Raw genomic sequence first — 21,687 nt, forward strand, 5'->3', positions numbered from 1 at the left:
ATCATGCATTCCCTTTCCTTGCTATCAATATCTTCTCTCTATCCCAATTGGTTTCTACTAATTAATTCTATAAATTATAATATAAGAGGTTCAAGGTTCAATCCTTGACCTCCTCTTCTTTTTATTTCATTTTATTTCTTTTTGCTTCAACTCACTTCTTATTATTTTTCTAAGGCAAAATTCATCATTCTCTTATTTATCTTAAAAGTTTAGTGGGTGTTACATCTACCAGTAAAATTGTTGGTGCAGTGGAGCCAACAAGAGGGGGGTGAATTGCCTGCAAAATAAAAGTATACCCTTCTCAAGACATTCAACTCTAAAATAATAGCAACAATTATAAAATAAAAGGCAAAAGTTAAAAGAGACCAGAAGTTAACTTGGTTACAATCAAGAAGGTTATTAATCCAAGGCGGTTGAACGGAGCGCACTAAGAAAGTCTCCTTCTCTGAAGGCAGAGAAGCCTTTTACACACAAAAGCTCTTACAATTTACTAGGAATTGATTACAGAGTTGATTGAATAATTCCTAGCTCCAGAGGACTTTATATAGCTCCTGGAAAGTCTATCTCGAGGGTTGAGGGCGCCTCCAATAGGCTTGATGGTGCCTCCACCTCGGATGGTCGGATAAAACTCTATCCGATTGCAAACGGTCACTTTGACCTGGTTGAAGGCACATTCAACAAGAAATGAAGGCGCCTTCAATGTTGAAGGCACCCTCAATGCTTGATGAAGATGCCATCAAGGCTGGTATAAATAGCTTCCTGCTTGCATGGTATAAATAGTTTCCAGCTTCTCTTTTTCTTCTTCTTCCGAAGCTCCGATCGCTTCGGTGATTCTAGCCAACCGAAATAGGGCTCACCCGAACCCAATTTCTGGCCTTCTCCTCAAGCAAGCTTCCAACCCGGCTTTACGTCACTTGAACGTCACGCACGTTCTTCTCGCCCATCGGTGTACTCTTCAGCAGCACTCTCGTCCTTCGGACGCACCAAGCTCGTCGGCTCCCTTCTCGTGCCGTCCGTCTCGCTAGCTGCGTCTTCTGCTCGACTTACTACTTCTAAGCTCCTGCACACTTAGACACAGGGATCAAAAATAAAAAGGACCTAACCTAACTTGGTTGATCACATCAAAACAACCACGGGGTTCAACAATCTCCCCCTTTTTGATGTGCATCAACCCAAGTTCAAGTTAGGGTAAAACAAACAAGTAATAATTTAACGAAATTACTAAACTAACATTTTAAGCAAAAAATGGTTGCAAGAATATAATTTGCAACTTAAATTAAAAACATTTTTAAAATTCTTAATTCCCCTAACTCCCCTCAACTTGTACCTATCTCTCCCCTTTTGATCATAACAAAAAACTAAGGTAATATAACTCTTTTTTTTTAAAAAAAAATTCTAAGTCAGAATAATCTTTAAGAATTTTTTAAGTAAAAAAAAATTCTAATTTTAGAGAACAATTTTTTTTAACTTTTGCAAAAAAAAATATTTTTGAGAATTTTTATAACTGAAAAAAATTTTACGCAAAATATTTTTCTAAGTATGAATATTTTTGACTAATTTCCAAAAAAAAATTTAAAGCATTATTTAATCTTAATGCTTTACCAGAAATTTAATTAAATATTTCATTTCAATATTTTGACTTCTAGGTCGTGGTGAGGCACTAAGTTTTCTTGGTTATTGGAGCAACAACCACTTCCTTAGACAAAGCCTCAAAAGAAATTAACTGTTTAATTTATCTCACTGAAAGCTTTACTTTTAAAAAAAAAATTAGTCTAGAAAAGATTTTAGAATCTAGTAAAGGTTCCTTCCTACTGGATTAATCAGAAACTTAGGAGGTACATAGTTTCTAGGAACTTTTCTAAGTTGTCCCTGATGTTTTCTAATATATCAATTTAATTTTCCATAAATTTTTAGTTTTGTTTTTGGAAATTTATTTAAGCATGCATGATTATTTTTCAATTTCTCAATTTCAATTTTTAATTTTTCATTTTCTAATTTTAAATTATCATACATTTCTAGTGGGCATACTTTTGCTAAGTTTAACTTCAACTCATTATTCTCTTTTTCTAATTTAACTAAGTCTTCTCACTTTTATAAATTGAAAAGACTACTTTGGAGTTAGATTACGTACTTGACTTACCGCTATCTCTGATGCTCCCCCTTCATCGCAACTTTCTTCTTCTGATGAACCTCCCCCTTCATCTATGCTCATCTCTGAGCTGGTTTCTTCGAAAAGATGGTTGGCTATCAGTGCTAATCCTGAGAAGGTCTCGACTTTTGATTCGGACGACGTATCGTCCCACATCGCCTTTAGGACTTTGCGCATTTGGATAAAATTCTTACCTTTTTCCTTGTCCTTGTTCTTTATCTTGGGGTAGTTGTCCATGACGTGCTCTTCTTCGTCGCAATGGTAGCAGCGGATCGTCCTTTTCTTTCTACCCTACGGATGGTTAGTTTTTCTAGAATTATTTAACTTCTTAAATTGTCTTACCATCATTACCATTTCCTCGTCGTCGAGAGAAGACTCTGACTCAGGTTCGTCTCTCGATGCTTTGAGGGCGACATTGTTCTTGGACTACTTCGTACCTACACATCTTGATTCATGCACTTCAAATGTGGAAAAGAATTCTTCTAATGTACTTTTTTTCTAAATCTTTCGAAATATAAAAGGCATCTACTAGTGATGCCCATTTTGTATTTCTAGGAAAAGAATTTAATGTGTACCTGAGCGAATCTGGTTACTTACTTTTTCTCCGAGATTCGAAAGTTCGGCGATGATTTCTTTAATTCTTGAGTGCAGATGTGCAACTGTCTCATCTTCCCCAAGTCGCAGGCTAGTGAGCTGATTGCGAAGTAGATCCCGTCTAGCAAGCTTAAGCTTGGCTTCGGATGCCCCTTCGTGCAGCTCGAGGAACTTCTCTCATAGTTCCTTCGTGGAATCATAGTTGTCGATCCTGTTGACTTCTTGTGGCGGGAGAATGCTCAACAGATGGTACTCTGCTTTGTTGTTTGCTACAAAGTCGACCTGCTCCTTTTTCGTCTTGTGGTATTTCTCTTTTCTTTCTGGAGTTGTAAATCCAAATTCCATTATTAACATTAATTCAAAATTTGTTGTAAAAAATACCTGCATTCGCTTTTTCCAAGTAGCGAATCCCCTTCGAATTTCTGCAGGTAGATGCTTAGTCCGACCATTATCTTTGCTTCGATTAGCAATTAGTCCTCCTAAAGCGTCTTGGCTCTGATACCACTTGTTGGTGGCGGGGCTAGCAAGAGGGGGGGGGGGTGAATTACCTACAAAATAAAAGTATACCCTCCTCAAGACTTTCAACTCTAAAATAATAGCAACAATTATAAAATAAAAGGTAGAAGTAAAAAGAGACCAGAAGTTAACTTGATTACAACCAAGAAGGTTGTTAATCTAAGGCGGTTGAACGAGCGTACTAAGAAAGTCTCCTTCTATGAAGGAGGAGAAGCCTTTTATACACTAAAAGCTCTTACAATTTGCTATGAATTGTTTACAGAGTTGATTGAATAATTTCTAGCTCTAGGGAACTTTATATAGCTCCTGGAAAGTCTATCTCGAGGGTTGAGGGCACCTCTAATAGGCTTGAGGGCGTCTCCAGCTTGGATAATCAGATAGAACTCTATCCGATTGCAAACGGTCACTTTGACCTGGTTGAAGGCGCCTTCAACAAGCAATGAAGGCGCCTTCAAGGTTGGTATAAATAGCTTCATGCTTGCATGGTATAAATAGTTTCCAGCTTCTCTTTTTCTTCTTCTTCCGAAGCTCTGATTGCTTGGGTGATTCCAGCCAATCGAAATAGGCTCACCCGAACCCAATTTTCGGCCTTCTCCTTAAGCAAGCGTCCGACCCGGCTTTATGTCTCTCGAACGTTGCGCACGTTCTTCTCGCCCTCCGGCGTACTCTTTCGCAGCTCTCTCATCCTTCGGACGCACCGAGCCCGTCGGCATCCTTCCCGTGCCGTCCTTCCCGCTAGCTACGTCTTCCGCTCGACTTCCTGCGTTCCTAAGCTCCTGCACACTTAGACACAAGATAAAAAACAAACAGTACCTAGCCTAACTGGGGTTCAACAAAAATGATCTAAGAACACACAAGCACCAATTAAGGGATTTAATTTGGATAATGTTTTACAAAATCAAAGAAATTTCTATCGAAATTTTAAAATAAACTGGTACAACATAATAGGATAAAAATATGAAACTTAATGGAAGCATGAGGGAGATACTTTAATTAAGGAAGGGATTAATCTTAATTAGCCTAAGGAGTTAAAAATTAAACAAGTATATATATATAAACTAAACCTAGTTCACTGTGCCGAGTCATTTCCTTTCCTCACTCGCTGCTCTCGGAGGAAAAGCGCCGTCTCTGCCAAGTGCCGTCTCTGCCTCATCGGCTTCGCCAGGGCACCAGAGCGATGATCCATCGTGACTGAGCTCCGGCCAAGCATCGCACGGTGCAGTTCGGCAGCGACAACAAAGGAGAAAGACAAGTACACTCCGATTATGTGAGTATGAGATTCGATAGGTATGGATAGGTGATAGGTGAGGTTTTTAGGTTTGATTGAGATGGTGATCGGCTTGATTTGAACTGTGATTTGGGGATTGGAGATGTTCTTGTACATTCTTGCTTGACCTTGTATTTCCGCTCTTTCTCTTGGATTTCTGCGGTGGATTTTGAAGTTTTCGCAGGAATATTTGGTCTAATGGGTTCTACAAGATTGATTTGAGTTCTTGCGTTGACTGTTCGGTTTTGGTTTGTGGGATTTCGTCGGAGTTACTGCAAGGATTCCCTGCTCCTATGTATGCCTGGGGATTTCTGACTTTGGTGTGTCTTCCGGTACGCGAATGAATTTGGTTTTGGATAACTGAAGGTTGATTGCAAGATGGCTCTGTTGTGCCTCGTTGATTTGAGCTCTTGACTTGAGATCTTTCCTCTCCGCTTCTGGATCTCTCTTATGTTCGGATTCATTGATTGTTCTTGGTATAGGTGGTTTGCTTTGATGCTTTTGCTTACTGTGGTCTATAGATTTAGGGTCGGTTTTAGAGGATTTGTCTTTTCTGTTACTTGTGTTAGCTCTGATGGGTGGATTCTTTGGATTTTAGGAGTTGTGACCGATTGGGAATTTTGTTGATGTTCTTTGTTTTAGTAGATACCTGTGAATTGGTGTAATGTTGTTCGGTTGCTAGAGTCTGCTGTTATTAGAGATGGGTTAGTGATTTGATTATTTTCTTTTGGTAGTTGGAACTGTTCTTTCGGAATTCTTAATGTATATGGCAAGATGTACTTTAATGCATGAAGTAGGAGGTGCAAGGGTGAGTGCCCGGGTGCTATAAAATAGTGTAGTTAAATGTGATCCATTTGAATGCTAAGGTTAGGTTCTATAAATGACATTTGGTACTTATTACTGCTGGAATGTTATAGTAATCTTCTATTACTGATGAATGGCCTCCTATACTGGATGAATGGTTTCTAATACTGGTAGAAGTAGTTGTTTCACTTATAATTCCTTTGATATCAGATGAAATGTTATGTCAATTTCTATCATTGACGGATGACTTTAGTACTGAAAGAATTATTTACCTCACTTTTATTTTCCTTGGCATTATGCGGATTGTTCTGCTAGTTTCTTTCACTTGAGAAGGGCTCTAACATAGTAGGGGTTCATGTAGTGTCAATTGCAATGATATGATAGTTTTTACTATTGAAACTTAGTTCTTTCGTAGTTGGGAACTAATTGTTATTTTCTTTATTTACTTAGATATTGTAGTTCTTTGTATTTAAGTACAACAAAAGAAGATAGGAAAAAGGGTAGAATTCCGTAAAAGATTAACTAGATGTATATGAACATATGTGGTGACAGTACGAGTTGGGTGTCTCGGGATGAGCTCCGGGGAGGGCCCTTCCAAACAGGACTGGTGTTATAATTTATGACTGATATTGTAATTTATGTTAGCTTGGGCTAAATGACTGCTTGTTTTCCTAGGAGGTACCTCTAGAATCATGGTATGGATTGATAGACTGGCTCAAATAGTGCTCCCCACAGTGTGACATATACACTCTAATTAGCTATGTAGGTTTTCATTCATCTACTGCATATCCCTTTCCTCTGATCTGGTAGTTAAGCTATTAATCTAGATTTGTTAATGTTCCAATTAATTATGATTTATGAATGTCATAGCTTTTATAATGGTTTGTACTTGCTGGGATATAGACTCATGATGACTACATACAGATGAGGGAGACATTTCCCAGGATGGGGCAAAGGGTTAGCGGATGATGTAATCGAGAAGATGAGATGGACGCGTGCTACTGTCCAGGGCCCCAGGAGTGTTGTGTAGGCTTGGTTATGTTTGAGACTGCTCCTATAGAACATGGTTTAGCGTATATTTCCTTTATATTTCTGCAGTGGCTGTTTGATTGTGACGTTACTAGTGATTGAGGTGGTATGAAACCGCTACTATGCTTTTATACCGGTTGTTATCCCTTGAAATTTAAATAAAAAAAATTTTCTTGGATCTAGGGTTGTTTCATGTATCATGTCTTATACTTGTCATCATAAACTCTGAGCTTCAGAAGCGATATGAGAACATGGATGTCTATGATATGGTTGAATATATCAGACAACTATATCAAGGACAATCAAGGTATGAGAGATTTGAGATCTCTAAGGCTCTATTTCAATGTAGGATGCAAGAAGGAAGTCTCGTAGGGCCTAATGTGCTCAAAATGATCAGGTATGTGGAGAATCTACGAAAGTTGGGATTTTCACTAAGCCAAGAATTAGCCACTAATATTATTCTGCTGTTATTGCCTGAGAGCTATAGTCAATTTAACATGAATTATAACATGAATGAAATTAACAAACCATTACCTGAGATGTTAAGTATGTTGAGAACTACTGAACTCAACCTTAAGAAGGCAAAGTCTAGTACCACTTTGATGGTGCCGAAGGGCAAAAGCAAATGGAACATTGGAGATGGGGTCATATGATGTGTCATTGAATTATATCTAATCCAAATTTGACTCAATTTGATCTAATTATTAGATTGAGTCTAATTTGAATTAGATTCATGGAGTCAATTTATATTGATGTTCATGGAGTCAATTGGGATTAATAAGGTTCAATGAGTTAAACTCATTAGGTGAACTTGAGCTCATTAGGTGAACTTGAGTTCATCAAGGAAGATAAATGGTCAATTCTGAACTATTGAATTGAATAGTCAATTTTAAACCATTAGATTGAAGAGAGGAAGACCTTAGGGTAAAACCCTTTGGTATTCCTTAGATGGATATAAATATTATTTATGAATGAAATTTTCATGAGATAAAAACTTATTGTGTCCATTGAGATTCCTCCTCCTATTCTTCTTCCTTCTTTTGGCCGAAATTCACCTTTTGATTGCTAGCACAACTAAAGGTTGTTTCTTTCTCCACTTTGTGATTTTGTGAGACAAACAAAGGTTTGGTCATATGGATACTGAAGAGGCATGATGCTTGATCATGTTGTGATCCTAGTTGTCAGGAGTTCGTGTGCACACATCAAAGGTATAACCTCTAATCAAACTTAGTATATGAAAGTTTTTCCTTCACATGGATATTTTGAAGAGGATCTAGTAAATTTTTCACTGTGCTTTATGAGTGTTTAGCACTCTAGATCCTTACATATACACTGCCTTATTTTAATAGTTGAAGGTTTTGAAAATAGTCATAATTCATTAAACTTGATGAGTACTTGAATTCCCATGGTGGTTTCTTAACTACATCGTGGTTATTATATTGATGCTTGAAATATTAAAGCGTATTTGGAAAAATGAAAATTCCACTAGTTTCATCGTTATAAATGTGCAATTGTGTAAAATAATAATAATAATAATTGATGAAATAAGGGATTAAAATTTTTATTGTCATGAGCGAAAACTAGGTGTTTGTCCCTTTGAGACCGAGTTAGGTTATTGGGGAAATGAACACTAGATTTCTCTTGTTATCGAGCATATTCTTTAGACCTTGGATAGATTTAAGATAGATGAACCAAGAAGTGTTAGCTGCTAGGAATTAAAAAAAAAATGGTTCAACGATGACTTTGTTAGGATGTATACTAAAAGCCTAGTTTTTTGTAAATATTTAGTTTAAAATAAGAATCACATTGGTCAAATATCTGTATTTAAGTTAAATGTAATTGTCCATTTAATTTATATTGTAGATAACATGGTGTGTGATGTCACACAGAAGATCATGTTATCAGTTTCTTATAAATTATAAATAGTAGCTCACGACTAAGATGGATAGGGATAAACCATTGGAACAGACGTAGTATAATTTGGTATTAGTTTATCTTGACTATAAAATTACACTAGTATACTATGAGTGTATTGAGCAGGACCATTTGAGACTGTTCTTTTTATACTAACGACATAAAAGAACAAAACTTCTGTTATTATGGATGTGCGTACTCTTAATCCCGATATAATAACAAGCACATATACTTAGTATTTATTTCTTTAATGTATCAATGGGTGAGATTTATTCAATTAAATCAATAGGTCCGATAAGTTGAGATTAATATTATTTATATGGTGTGTTGTTGATTATAAAAGGAAACTGTGTCCTAGTTATCTAGGTTGATGATGTTCCCTTGAAGAGCTCATAAGGATTGTCATGTAAACTCTACAGGTGGATTTAGTTCCAACATGACAATGAATTTGAGTGATACTACTCTTGGAGCTAGATGTTAATTAAATAAGTGTCAGTAACTCATTTAATTAATAGACATTCGATATCTTAAACACAGGGAGATTAATGCACTCATGATAAGAAGGAGTCCATAATGTAATTTGGGATTGGCGCGGTAGTTCAATAATAACTCTTTAGTGGTATGAGTTATTATTGATGAACTTGAGTTGAGTGTTCGCGGCGAACACAGGAAGCTCAAGTTCATCAGGAGACCAAAATTAATTTCTCCTCTAGGTCCCCGTTGTAGCCTCTTATTAAAAGCCTTTTTATCCACCCAAAGTCCAACTTCTTACCCAAGCTAGGGGCCAACCACATCCTTGCTTGGTGCCCAAGCAAGGGGCCGACCATAGAAGAGAGAAAAGGAAAATTTTATTTTGTTAAAATCTTTCTTTTTTTGAAGTCATCCACATGGTTTTAAAAGATAGTTTTAAATTTTAAAATCTTTTCTTTTATAGCTATCTACAAATGATTAAAAAAGAGATTTTAATTTTGTTAAAATTTTTTATTTTTTGTAATTATCTATAATGTTTAAAAGGAAATTTTAATTTTGATAAAACTTTCTCTTTTTGTTACCATGATTTAAAAGAGAAGTTTTAATTTTAAAATCTTTCCTAATTTATAGCTATCTACAATTTTTAAAAGAGTGAGATTTTAATTTTTAAAACTTTCCTTTTGTTGTCATCCACAATAGGAATTAAAATGGAAGATTTTATTTTTTATTTAAAATTTTTCCTTTGCAAGGGGTGGCCTGTCAGTACAGCGGAGACCGGCAAGAGAGGGGTGAATTGCTGAAAATAAAAAACAAACTATACCCTCCTCAGATTTCAACTCAGAATTAAAACAGCAATAAGAATAGCAACTAAATTAACGAAACAGAAAAAGAAATAGAAACAGAAACGACTCAGGGATTTAACCTGGTTACAACCAAGGAGGTTGTTAATCCAGGACAGTAGAAAAGAGCGCAGTAAGAAAAATCTCCTTCTCTGAAGGCGGAGAAGCCTTTTACACTTTTGAAGCTCACTAGTTGCTTAGGAATTGCTTACAGGTTGATTGCTTGAGTTGTTCTTGAATTCCTAGCTCCAGGGGCCTTTAAATAGCCTTTGGAAATTCTATCCCGAGGGTCCAAGGCGCCTCCAACAAGGTTCAAGGCGCCTCCACAGCTCGGTCAGCGGATAGAACTCTATCCGAACGCAAAACGGTCATTTTAACTTGTTGAAGGTGCCTCCAATCAGGCTGAAGGCGCCTCCAGCCTGGCTGAAGGCGCCTTCAAGCTGGAGGCGCCTCTAGTCAGGTTAGAGGCGCCTCCAAGCTGGCAGCTCAGCTCTTTTGACTTCGTTTCCAGCTTGTTGCGACTTCCGATGCTCCGATCTTTTGGGTGATTGTGGCCAACCGAAATAGGGCTCACCCGAACCCAATTTCCGGCCTTCTCCTCGAGCAGCCTTCCGTCCCGGCTTAACGTCCCTCGAACGCAGCACACGCTCTTCACGCCCACCGGAGTACTCTTCCGCAGCTCTCTCGTCCTTCGGACGCACCGAGCCCGTCGGCTCCCTTCCCGTGCCCTCCTTCTCGCTAGCTGCGTTTTCCGCTCGACTTCCTGTGCTCCTAAGCTCCTGCACACTCAGACACATGGATCAAACGCAACAGGATCTAACTAACTTGGTTGATCATATCAAAACTGCCATGGGGTTCAACAATCTCCCCCTTTTTGATGTGCATGAATCCAAGTTCAAGTTAGGGTTAAAATAGACATAAAAAGTAATTTTAAAGAAAAATTACTAAACTAACAAGTTAAACATAATTTTTGCAATTAGTAAAATTGCAACACTTTTTATAAAAATAAGGAAAACATTTATAATAAAAGAAATTTTATATTTATCTAACTCCCCCTAAACTTGTACTTTTCTCTCCCCCTTTGATCACAGCAAAAATGTGGTCTTAAGAATTTTCAAGTAAGATTGAAGTTTTTGAAAATTTTCTAAGTGAAAAAATGCTAAGTTAAAATAGATTTTCCAAAAAAAAATTTCTAAGTGAGAAATGAATTTTTTTTAAAAAAAATTTCTAAGTCAAATTTTTGAAAAAAAAAAATTCTAAGTCAATAAAAAAAAAAATTTCTAAGTCAACTTTAAATTTTTAAATTTTCACAATATGACTTTTTAGAATTTTAAAAAGAATTAAAAACTTTTAAAGCATTAGTTAATTTTTGTTTAATGCTTTTTCAGAAAGTTAATTAAATATTTTCTTTCAATATTTTAGCTTCCAGGTCGTGGCGAGGCACTAGGCCTTCTTGGTTATTGGAGCAACAACCACTTCCTTAGATAAAGCTTCCATAGAGAATTTCAATGTTTAATTTTCTCACTTTAAGCTTTTAATTTTTGAAAAATTAATTAAGCACTGATTTTGGAACCCAATAGAGGTTCCTTTCTACAGGATTATTAAAAAATCTAGGGGGTACATAGTTCCTGGTATTTTTCTAAGTTGACCTTGATGCTTCCTTATATACCAATTTAATTTATCATAAATTCTAATTTTTGACTTTGGAAATTTCTTTAAGCATGCATCATTTTTCAATTTTTCAATTTCTAATTTTAAATTTTTATTTTCTGATTTTAGATGATCATACATTTCTAACGGGCATGCTCTTGCTAGGTTCAACTTTAGTTCAGCATTCTCTTTTTCTAATTGATCTAACTCTTTAGAAAGAAACTTGATAAATTTGAAAGATTGAGTTGGGGTTAGATTGCGTACCTTACTTACAGTGCGGTGGCGCTCCCCTTCACTTCTTGCTTTCTTCTTGAGGTTTCTCCCCTTCGTGATGCTCGTCTACGAGCTTGAGTTTTCTTCCTGTTGATGGTTCGCCATAGCGCTAACCACGAGAATTCTTGATGTCAGGCTCGAGGTTGATGAATCGACCAAGTAGCCTTGATTCTTGTGTTTGGAGGGTTCGGCTTCTTGTATTTTGGCTTTTCCGTTTCTTTCTCCTTTCTCTTTAGCTTTGGGCGTCGTCTTTGATGTGCCCTCTTCGTTGATTATAGCAATGAACCGTCCTCTTCTTTCGATGATGCTGCGGTTTAAATTTATTAGTCTTGAAAAACTTATTGAGCGTTTTACTAGTAGTGTCACTTGGATTAAATCGGTGAGGTTTGGTCGAGCTTCATCTTTGCTTTTAAGGCAATATTTTGACTTGTCTTCTCTGCTCTATTGGGTTCTGAAACTCGAGACTCGTGAAGTTCGAAAGTGGAAAATAATTGTTCTAACGTACTTACCTCGAGGTCCTTAGAGATGTCGCATCTACTAAGGAGGCCCACTCTGAGTTCTCGGGAAGGCATTGGGCGCGTTTGATAGAATCCCGGTTGGTTACCTCTTCTCCAAGGTTCGTTAGTTGTCATCAGCTCCTTGATTCTCGCTGAAGTTGCGCTACCTTCGCCTTGGTTCATCCGGAGGTTCGTTAATCGGTTCCGGAGGATGTCGCTTTCTAGCTTCGCGGAAGTACCTTCGTGAAGCTCCAGGAATTTCTCCCAGAGATCTTTCGCTGAGTCGTAGCTTCCGATCCGATTTACCTCCTGCGGCGGCAGCACACTGAGCAGGTGGAACTCTGCCTTTCCGTTGGCGACGAAATCGGCTTGCTCCTTCTTACTCCATGTGTTTTCTTCTTTGTTTTTCGACGTTGCAAAACCATATTTCATTGTAATAAGAATATCAAAATCCGTTTTAAAAAATACCTCCATTTTGCGCTTCCATGTGGGGAAGTCTCCGTCGAACTTCGGGGGATGGATGTTCGCTCCGGCCATCGTCTTGATCGTAGTGCTTCAGTTGGCGGTTAGTCCTTCTGAGGCGATCAGGCTCTGATACCACTTGTCAGTACAGCGGAGACCGGCAAGAGGGGGTTGAATTGTTGAAAATAAAAAACAAACTATACCCTCCTCGGATTTCAACTCAGAATTAAAACAGCAATAAGAATAGCAACTAAATTAACGAAACAGAAAAAGAAATAGAAACAGAAACGACTCAGGGATTTAACCTGGTTACAACCAAGGAGGTTGTTAATCCAGGACAGTAGAAAAGAGCGCAGTAAGAAAAATCTCCTTCTCTGAAGGCGGAGAAGCCTTTTACACTTTTGAAGCTCACTAGTTGCTTAGGAATTGCTTACAGATTGATTGCTTGAGTTGTTCTTGAATTCCTAGCTCCAGGGGCCTTTAAATAGCCTCTGGAAATTCTATCCTGAGGGTCCAAGGTGCCTCCAACAAGGTTCAAGGCGCCTCCACAGCTCGGTCAGCGGATAGAACTCTATCCGAACGAAAACGGTCATTTTGACCTGTTGAAGGCGCCTCCACTCAGGCTGAAGGCGCCTTCAACCTGGTTGAAGGCGCCTTCAAGCTGGAGGCGCCTCCAGTCAGGTTGGAGGCGCCTCCAAGCTGGCAGCTCAGCTCTTTTGACTTCGTTTCCAGCTTGTTGCAACTTCCGATACTCCGATCTTTTGGGTGATTGTGGCCAACCAAAATAGGGCTCACCCGAACCCAATTTCCGGCATTTTCCTCGAGCAGCCTTCCGTCCCGGCTTAACGTCCCTCGAACGCAGCACACGCTCTTCACGCCCACCGGAGTACTCTTTCGCAGCTCTCTCGTCCTTCGGACGCACCGAGTCCGTCGGCTCCCTTCCCGTGCCCTCCTTCTCGCTAGCTGCGTCTTCCGCTAGACCTCCTGTGCTCCTAAGCTCCTGCACACTCAGACACAGGGATCAAACACAACAGGACCTAACTAACTTGGTTGATCACATCAAAACTACCATGGGGTTCAACATGGCCGACCATGACAAGGATTAAAAGGAAGTTTTAATTTTTTGTCTTAAAATATTTCTTTTTAGCATTCACCAAAGATTATAAAAGAGAGATAGAGGGTGCCTTCATGAAAGATGTCTCCCTTAGTTCCCTCCTCTTTTCCTTGGTGGCCGACCCCCTCTTCTTTCTCTTTTCCTTTTTTTGTTTTCTTCCCTAAGGCTGGCAGCACACTTTTTCTTCTTTCCCTTTCTTCTTTCTAAGGTCGGCACCCATCTCTTCTTGGTGGCCAAAACTTGAAAGAAAAGGAGAAGCACTTGGTGGCCGGTTGCTTGGAGGGGAAGAAGAAGAGAAGGAAATTTCTTATTTTGGCATTTTTTGGATGGTCGAAACTTGTAAGCAAAGAAGAAGGTTTGAGTGGATTTCATCTTGGTAGATTGTCGCCTACACGACATCCAAGAGGAGGAGAGAAATACAACAGAAGATCAAGAGGTCTTTAGTTAGAAAAAAAGATATAACTAATTAATTGTTTCTGCTTTGTATTAATTAGTTTGTGTTCTTTGTATGGATCCTGAAATACCAACATAAGAGGCTAGTGATTTTGTGCTTCGTTTTAGTGTTTCGATCTTGTGCTTTGTTTGAGGTCTCTATAGTTAAACCTAAGATTACTGTAAGGAATTAAATATTAAATTTCTTTGAAAGACTTTGTCTAGCAAGTGGTGGATGATCCCATACCGAAGAAGGTCAAGTGCCTCACCATATTTAACCTGGAAGCCAATCTTTAAAATAGATATTTTATCTACTTCTGTAATATGATTTAACTTCTGAAGAACACATGGGTTGAACTTGGAGTAAAAATGTTAAGTATCGTTTCCAATCCAAGTTTAATTTCAGAAGAACGAATTTGGAGTAAAAATGTTAAGTTTTATTTCCAATCCAAGTTTAACTTCTGATGAGCACATGGGTAGCTAGGAAAAGTTCTGTGCTTGTATAAATTTTTATACAAGGGAAACAAAATGGAACTCCGAGTAGCAACCAACAGACTTGACTAAGACTAGGGATTGAAGCTTGAGAAATTTAGGCAATGATTTGCATTGATCACAGAGAACTCATTCTTAGGATAATTAAATCTATTTATAATTATGCACATTATTGAAATTGTTTGATAGAGTTAAATTGATTCACTAAGGATTATGATGCACTTACTCTACACATGCTTCTAGACTGCAAAATTTTACTTGAAACAATCATGGGCTTTATTGTAGATCATTTTTTTTATTATGCTCATTAATTTCTCTAGAATAGAATAGAGTAGAATCACTAGGGATACTCATTATCAGCTCATGAATCTAGATTATAGAGTTTGCTTGAGGACAAGCAAAGGTTTAAGTCTAGGGGTATGATGCATAAAGATTATATATGTTGTTTTTCACTATTTGACACACATCTACTTATATTTCATGTTTATAATCTATATTTTCTACACCCTTTTTCACCGATATTTCTACATAATTACTATTTTGTGTCTAGAGATGTGTTTGATGTCTATTTTCATTTTTAGGAGCAGTTTTGAGCGGTAAAAGATTTAGAATAAGCAAAAGGAGACAACATGAAAAAAAACTTTGACCTAGCCATTTCTTTCCCATGGTGAGGGAAGCAAAGGAGTGGAGTATCCAAGTCAAGGAGCGCAAGTAACAACCATTTCAAAAGCAAATTGGACATGGTTATGCTATATGGCACTACCAAGGAACAAGAAAAGATACGGGCCATGCCAAATGGCATGACTAGGAAGCAAATCTAGCACAAGTGAAGACATGGTCATGCTTCATAGCACAACCAAGAGCCTGCCTGTGCCGATCTCTAGAGAAGAAATGGACTAGGTCATATCTCCAGGCATGGTTATACTTCAAAAAGTCAAAAAAGTGTAGGTTTGAAGAACTAGTTGTGCTAAACGACACGACCGAGATGGAGAAAACAAAGCAGTCTCTATTTTGGTTGTGCCATATGGCATGACTAGACACCAAAGACAGCGCTGACCGTGCCCATAGAGCATGGCCTAGTGCCCAGAACTAGAGCCAATTTGGCTCTAGCGGTGTCAAATGGCATAGCAGATGCATAGGGAGTGGCTTGGTCGTGTCTCCAGCCACGGTCACCCCGTGCCTCACCTCTATATAAGGAGCACTTTATCTCCTTCATAGGGGAGGAAGATCCAAGGTGAGAAGGGACGATCAAGGTTAAATCCTTGCATTCGGAGGCATCATCTAAGCGATCCAAGGCTGCCCTACTACTCTATCCTCATCAACACTCCAAGATTGTCATATGAGGGATTCACTTAATATCAAGGATAAGTTTTCTTCCCCTTCTTTAGGGTTCTTGAAATTCTTATGAATTTGAGTCTTTGGATTGTAGTTCTTTTAATTATGGAGTAGATTTCTATTGTTCTAGGATTTAGAAAGTAATTGTAATGCACAAATGTTGTAAACTCTATTGAATTGCCAATTTCCTTATTTGATGTAGCTAGTATGACACTTGTTATGTTTGATGAAATGCTAGCAAGTAGGCTTTCTTAGTGAACATGGATTTATATATCTAGATTATATTTTTGTATGTGTAGATCTAATTTCTGAATTATATACATTACTGTGTGTCTATATCTGGGCATGAATCTGAATTTTCATTGAATAGATGCATGAATTGTTGTGTCTTTTGAGTGTACGTTCCAATATAACTAGGCATGACCTTAGGATACTTGGTTAATGTTGAGTATTTAAGGTAACTATCCTTTTATATGAAATGTAATATCCTAAGGGAGAACAATTCTATGTATGAATAAGTCTATAACTTAACCTAATGAGTTTTCCCTAATCATATGCTACGCAAGTGACCTACGTAATCTAGAGACATAAAATCAGGGGAGGCTTTGTGACAGGAGATACTCTAATGAAAACCCGGACCCTCTAAGTTACTTCTTCACTTGATGACACACTTAGTTACTGGCAGGGGAAGTACTCTGAAACACCATTACGGGATGGTATTCGGGAGTAATTTAGACTGCCCTACAAACATACAAGTGGAGAATTAGGAATAGGTGAATTCATAATACAACATTCACCATTCAATGAAACCAACAGCTTAAAACATCTTCTGAATTAAAGACTTTCTCAATTATTTTTATTTACTTTTATTTTCACATCGTAGTTGAAAACCCAAAACAAACATTTATCGATGTTGTCTAGCTAAATTCAATGTGTAAAATCAATTAGTATTTAATCCTCAGTCCTCGTGGGATCCACATATAAATTTTACTAATTGACGATGACCTTACGCTTGCAGTAACACATCAGTCGTGTCTAAGAGACATAGTCGTGCTCCCTTAGATCTGAGTTGGCATGGCCATGACATGGCCCGTGCTCACAAGGTCGTGCCTTGCTTATAAATAGGGGAGTTCTTCCCCCTTTGAGGGGAAGAGAGTTTTCCCCTTAGGGGAGACTCTTAGTCAAGATCCATGCTCCATCTATGCCTCATTTGATGATCTAAGGTCATTTCTGACCTCTCCATCTTCTTCGAACACAAGGATTGGATCCAAAGACCCGGTATCACACTTAGATAAGCTTTCCTTCTCATCTCTCTTGAATTGTTTAAGAAGCTTGTAATCTTAATGCCTTAAGATTCAATTATCCTTGTTATGGAGTTGAAGCTTTTGTTCTAAGATTAAAGGGGTAATTGCAATGTAAAATTGATGTGAACTCTATCAAATTGCTAATTTCCCTTCTAATGATATGTTTATACCTTGTATTCATTTGATTAAACATAAGTGTGATGTGCCTTGTGCTTAATTTCCATGTTCAATTGATTGGATGTATAGATTTCTCACCCTGTCGAGGGGATGCTCTAGATCATATGACTAGGGATCTCATGACAGGGGATAACAGGACTTTCAGAGGCATCTCCTTGAAAGTGAGGGTAATATCCTTTATATGAAATGACCTAATTAGGTTTAATGAGTTGTTCCTTATTCTATATTAACATGTTTATTGCATAATCTAGAATCATATGACTGGATCTCCCTAAGAGACAAAGGATTATCCTTTAACCAGACATCCTAAGTTATCTCTACTACCTAGAGGTATCGGGTAATCAAGGGAGCAACACTCCGACACAACCGTCATGGAGGAGTGTCGGGATTTAGCTAGACTTTCTATATTGCAAAAAGATAGAGAATTTGAGATGAGCAATGCATAATACATTGATCAACATTACAATGTAATCGAACCCCTAAAACACTCCCCTTGACCAGTACTCCTCAAAGCTGTATCCCTCTTTCTTACTTCCTCAACCTTGGTTTATAGGACTTCAATCAATATTTTAATTGTCTAGCTAGCATATGATGCAAATTAACTAGTGTTTAATTAACAGTTTCTATGAGATCGATATTTTTATTACTAATGACGTAACCATATACTTGTGACTTCGTAACATTTGGTTTGAATTTAACCATGTGATGCCTTTTATTTGCCATAACTATGTTTGCTTATCTTATCCTGCATTACTTTTTGATATATGTTAAAGGGGGAGTGTGAATATTAAAATCAAAAAGGGAGAGTGAACACAATAAGATAATTTACAAACTAAGTTGGAAAGACAAGTACACAATTAATGATTAAGATGACAACAAGTCATTATTCACCCTCACTAACCGTCTCAGTAGTTGGATATGGAATTTGAATGACCTTTGATATGGAGTGGATATTGAGTCACGTGGGCTAAGAGAAGTGTTTTGGGATTTCACTAAGATGTCCTTTTTTAAGGTTGGTCTTTGGCTACAGAAAGGAGGAGGTCCCCTTTCTTACTATGGCCTCCTTTTTCTTTTCCTCTCTTCTACTCACGTTGCCACCACTACCAGCATTGCCTCCCCTCCTCTTTCTGGATGTGGCATCTCGCCGTCGGCTCAGTTGAACCTCTTCCAACCATCGTCGACTCCACCAAATCTCATTCCCTGTAGTCGTCTCCATTGGATCTCCCCCTCTTAGTTCTCATCGGACAATATCGCTGCCTCCAGTGCTTGGTGTAGACCCCCTATCATTGTTGTCGACTCCAACGCATATCCTCCCTCACTGCTACTGTCGAATGCCACCCACAAATCATCTCTGCCTTCTCTCTATCTCGAAGCCCTCCTCTATCATCTCTAGCCTCACCGCCATTCGAGCATGTCGATCCCTCCTCTATCGACGCATGCCGCCATCAATATCATACCCTCTCCTAGAGGCTGCCTCCTCTCATCTTTCTCTATGCCTTTGCCAAAATTGACAAATCTAACCACACCTCATTGTCAGGCATACCAGCTAGCTCCTCCAAATCTCATCATTACCACCACCTCCGGGGATGATCTCGACGACATCACCTCCCTAGTCGTCATATTATCTCTCTCGCCTTCTCTCTCACTGCTTTTGTCGCTAGAGCTACCTCCTTAATGCGATCTCCGCCCTGCTAACCTCACTGCCAATCCCGCTCCATGGCTTGTTCATTACAGCCATCGCTCATCGGTATTGTAGCACATTGATCCCTCCTCTATGAGCCATTTCCACCACCATCAGAGCTTGTCGCTACCCTCCCGGCCAGAACTTGTTATCTCTAGATTGCCTGAGCCATAGGTGACTTTTGAACCCCTTCATTGTCTCCAGTCCCCATCTACCAGACTTTGATTGGCTCTATCGACCCAACTCCAGCTCTCCGATTGGCCAGGCCAACCCGACTCCAGCTCTCCGATCACCCTTGTCCATACAGCTCTCCAATTGGCCTCATCAACATAGCTCTCAGATATGTCACACCGACACAGCTCTTTGATAAGCCCCGCCAACACAGCTCTTTGATCTGCCTAGCCGACATAGCTCTTTGCTTAGACCTGCCCACATGCCCACATAGCTCTTTGATCGGCCCTGCTGGCGCATCTCTTTGCTTGGCCCCATCGATCAAATGCCTCTCTCAGCCTCATTGATTCTGATCTAACCCACCTCGTCTCCGCTGATCCAGTGCTCTCTAATTGGCCCCATGAATTTGTAGGAGCGTTGCACTAGATGGGAGTGAATAGCTCTCATGGATTTTCACATTTTTTGAAAATCTATCGAGAGTAAACACATAGTAGAATAAAGAGATAGAAAGTAAAAAAAAGATTAACAAAGCCAAGTTTTATTTGGTTCAGAACCTATGACAACTCTTACTCCAAGGTCCACACTTGAGAGTGCTTTCAATAAGCAATCACTAATTAATTGAGTTGTTATGAAAGTAATTTAAATTTTAGTACAAATAACTTGAAAAATAAAATATACCGATGACTTAGAAAAAGAGATCTTGCACTACAAAAAAATACAACTTTGGGGACAAACGTTTGGAACGAAAAAAATTCGTCCCAAAATTGGAACAAATTTCGGGTCGAAAATAAATTTCGACCCAAATAACCAACAAAACTTGCAACAAAAAAATTTCGTTTCAAGTTTGCAACATAAAATAATTCGTTGCTAAATTCGTCCCCAAATCTGGAACGAAAAAAGAATTTGTCCCAAATTTAGGAACAAATACTGGATTCGTCCCAAATTTGGGAACGAATCGAAGATTCATCCCAAATTCTGGGACAAATCTAGGATTCGTCCCAAAATTTGGGATGAATCTAGAATTCGTCCCAAACCTAAAATTATTTATAAATAATTAAAATGAAACACGTAATGCTTAAATATGGACCTAGAGACCTCGGAATTTGATGAAACAAGTTTCTATGCATTCGTATCGTTGAGCTGATCGTAAATACGTCATCATCCATAATTTTTAAATATTATTTTCAGTGATTTGAATTTTTAACACCAAATTAGGTCAAATTGGGATTAAAAAATTCCAAATATATATATATTTGGTAAAAAATATTTTTATTGATATATTTATGATCATGACAATGAGACGAGCACATAGAAACTTGTTTCATCAAATTCCGATGTCTCTAGGTCCGTATTTAAGCCGTCCAAGTTTGTTTATTTTAAAAAAAAAATGATTAAATTTTTGGGACGAATCTCTGGATTCGTCCCAAAATTTGGGACGAATCCAGAATTCGTCCCAAACCTAAAATTATTTTTAAATAATTAAAATGAAACACGTAAGGCTTAAATATGGACCTATAGACCTCGGAATTTGATGAAACAAGTTTCTAAACATTCGTATCGTTGAGCTGATCGTAAATACGTCATCATCCATAATTTTTAAATATTATTTTCAGTGATTTGAATTTTTAACACCAAATTAGGTCAAATTGGGATTAAAAAATTCCAAATATATATATATTTGGTAAAAAATATTTTTATTGATAGATTTATGATCATGAAAATGAGACGAGCACATAGAAACTTGTTTCATCAAATTCCGATATCTCTAGGTCCGTATTTAAGCCGTCCAAGTTTATTTATTTTTAAAAAAAAATGATTAAATTTTTGGGACGAATCTCTGGATTCGTCCCAAAATTTGGGACGAATCCAGAGATTCGTCCCAAACTTTGGGACGAATTCTTGGATTCGTCCCAAAATTTGGGACGAATCCAAAATTCGTCCCAAACCTAAAATTATTTTTGAATAATTAAAATGAAACACGTAAGGCTTAAATATGGACTTAGAGACCTCGGAATTTGATGAAATAAGTTTCTATGCATTCGTATTGTTGAGCTGATCGTAAATACGTCATCATCCATAATTTTTAATTATTATTTTCAGTAATTTGAATTTTTAACACCAAATTAGGTCAAATTGGGATTAAAAAATTCCAAATATATATATATTTGGTAAAAAATATTTTTATTGATAGATTTATGATCATGATAATGAGACGAGCACATAGAAACTTGTTTCATCAAATTCCGATTTCTCTATGTAGATATTTTTTAAAACATCTATAGATTGATACTAACTAAAAATGTGTTGTGTACTGAACGTTTGTAAATTAGTGTCCGAAAGCTTAAATAAGGACCTACAGATCTCGGAATTTGATGAAACAAGTTTCTATGCATCCGTATCGTTGAACTGATCGTAAATACGTCATCATCTATAATTTTTAAATATTATTTTCAGTGATTTAAATTTTTAACACCAAATTAGGTCAAATTGGGATTAAAAAATTCCAAATATATATA

At 37.8% G+C, this 21,687-nt stretch overlaps 1 long non-coding RNA gene across 1 annotated transcript; it reads left to right on the plus strand.

Annotated features, from left to right (window-relative positions):
- The first annotated feature begins 4,334 nt into the window (after positions 1 to 4,334).
- On the plus strand, positions 4,335 to 6,541 carry LOC122001934. The gene is made up of 2 exons (XR_006117525.1): positions 4,335 to 4,526; positions 6,234 to 6,541. It is a non-coding gene; the product is annotated as an uncharacterized LOC122001934 (long non-coding RNA).
- The last annotated feature ends 15,146 nt before the right edge of the window (positions 6,542 to 21,687 follow it).

The sequence above is a fragment of the Zingiber officinale genome, chromosome 7A (assembly GCF_018446385.1).
Source record: "Zingiber officinale cultivar Zhangliang chromosome 7A, Zo_v1.1, whole genome shotgun sequence".
NCBI lineage: Eukaryota > Viridiplantae > Streptophyta > Magnoliopsida > Zingiberales > Zingiberaceae > Zingiber > Zingiber officinale.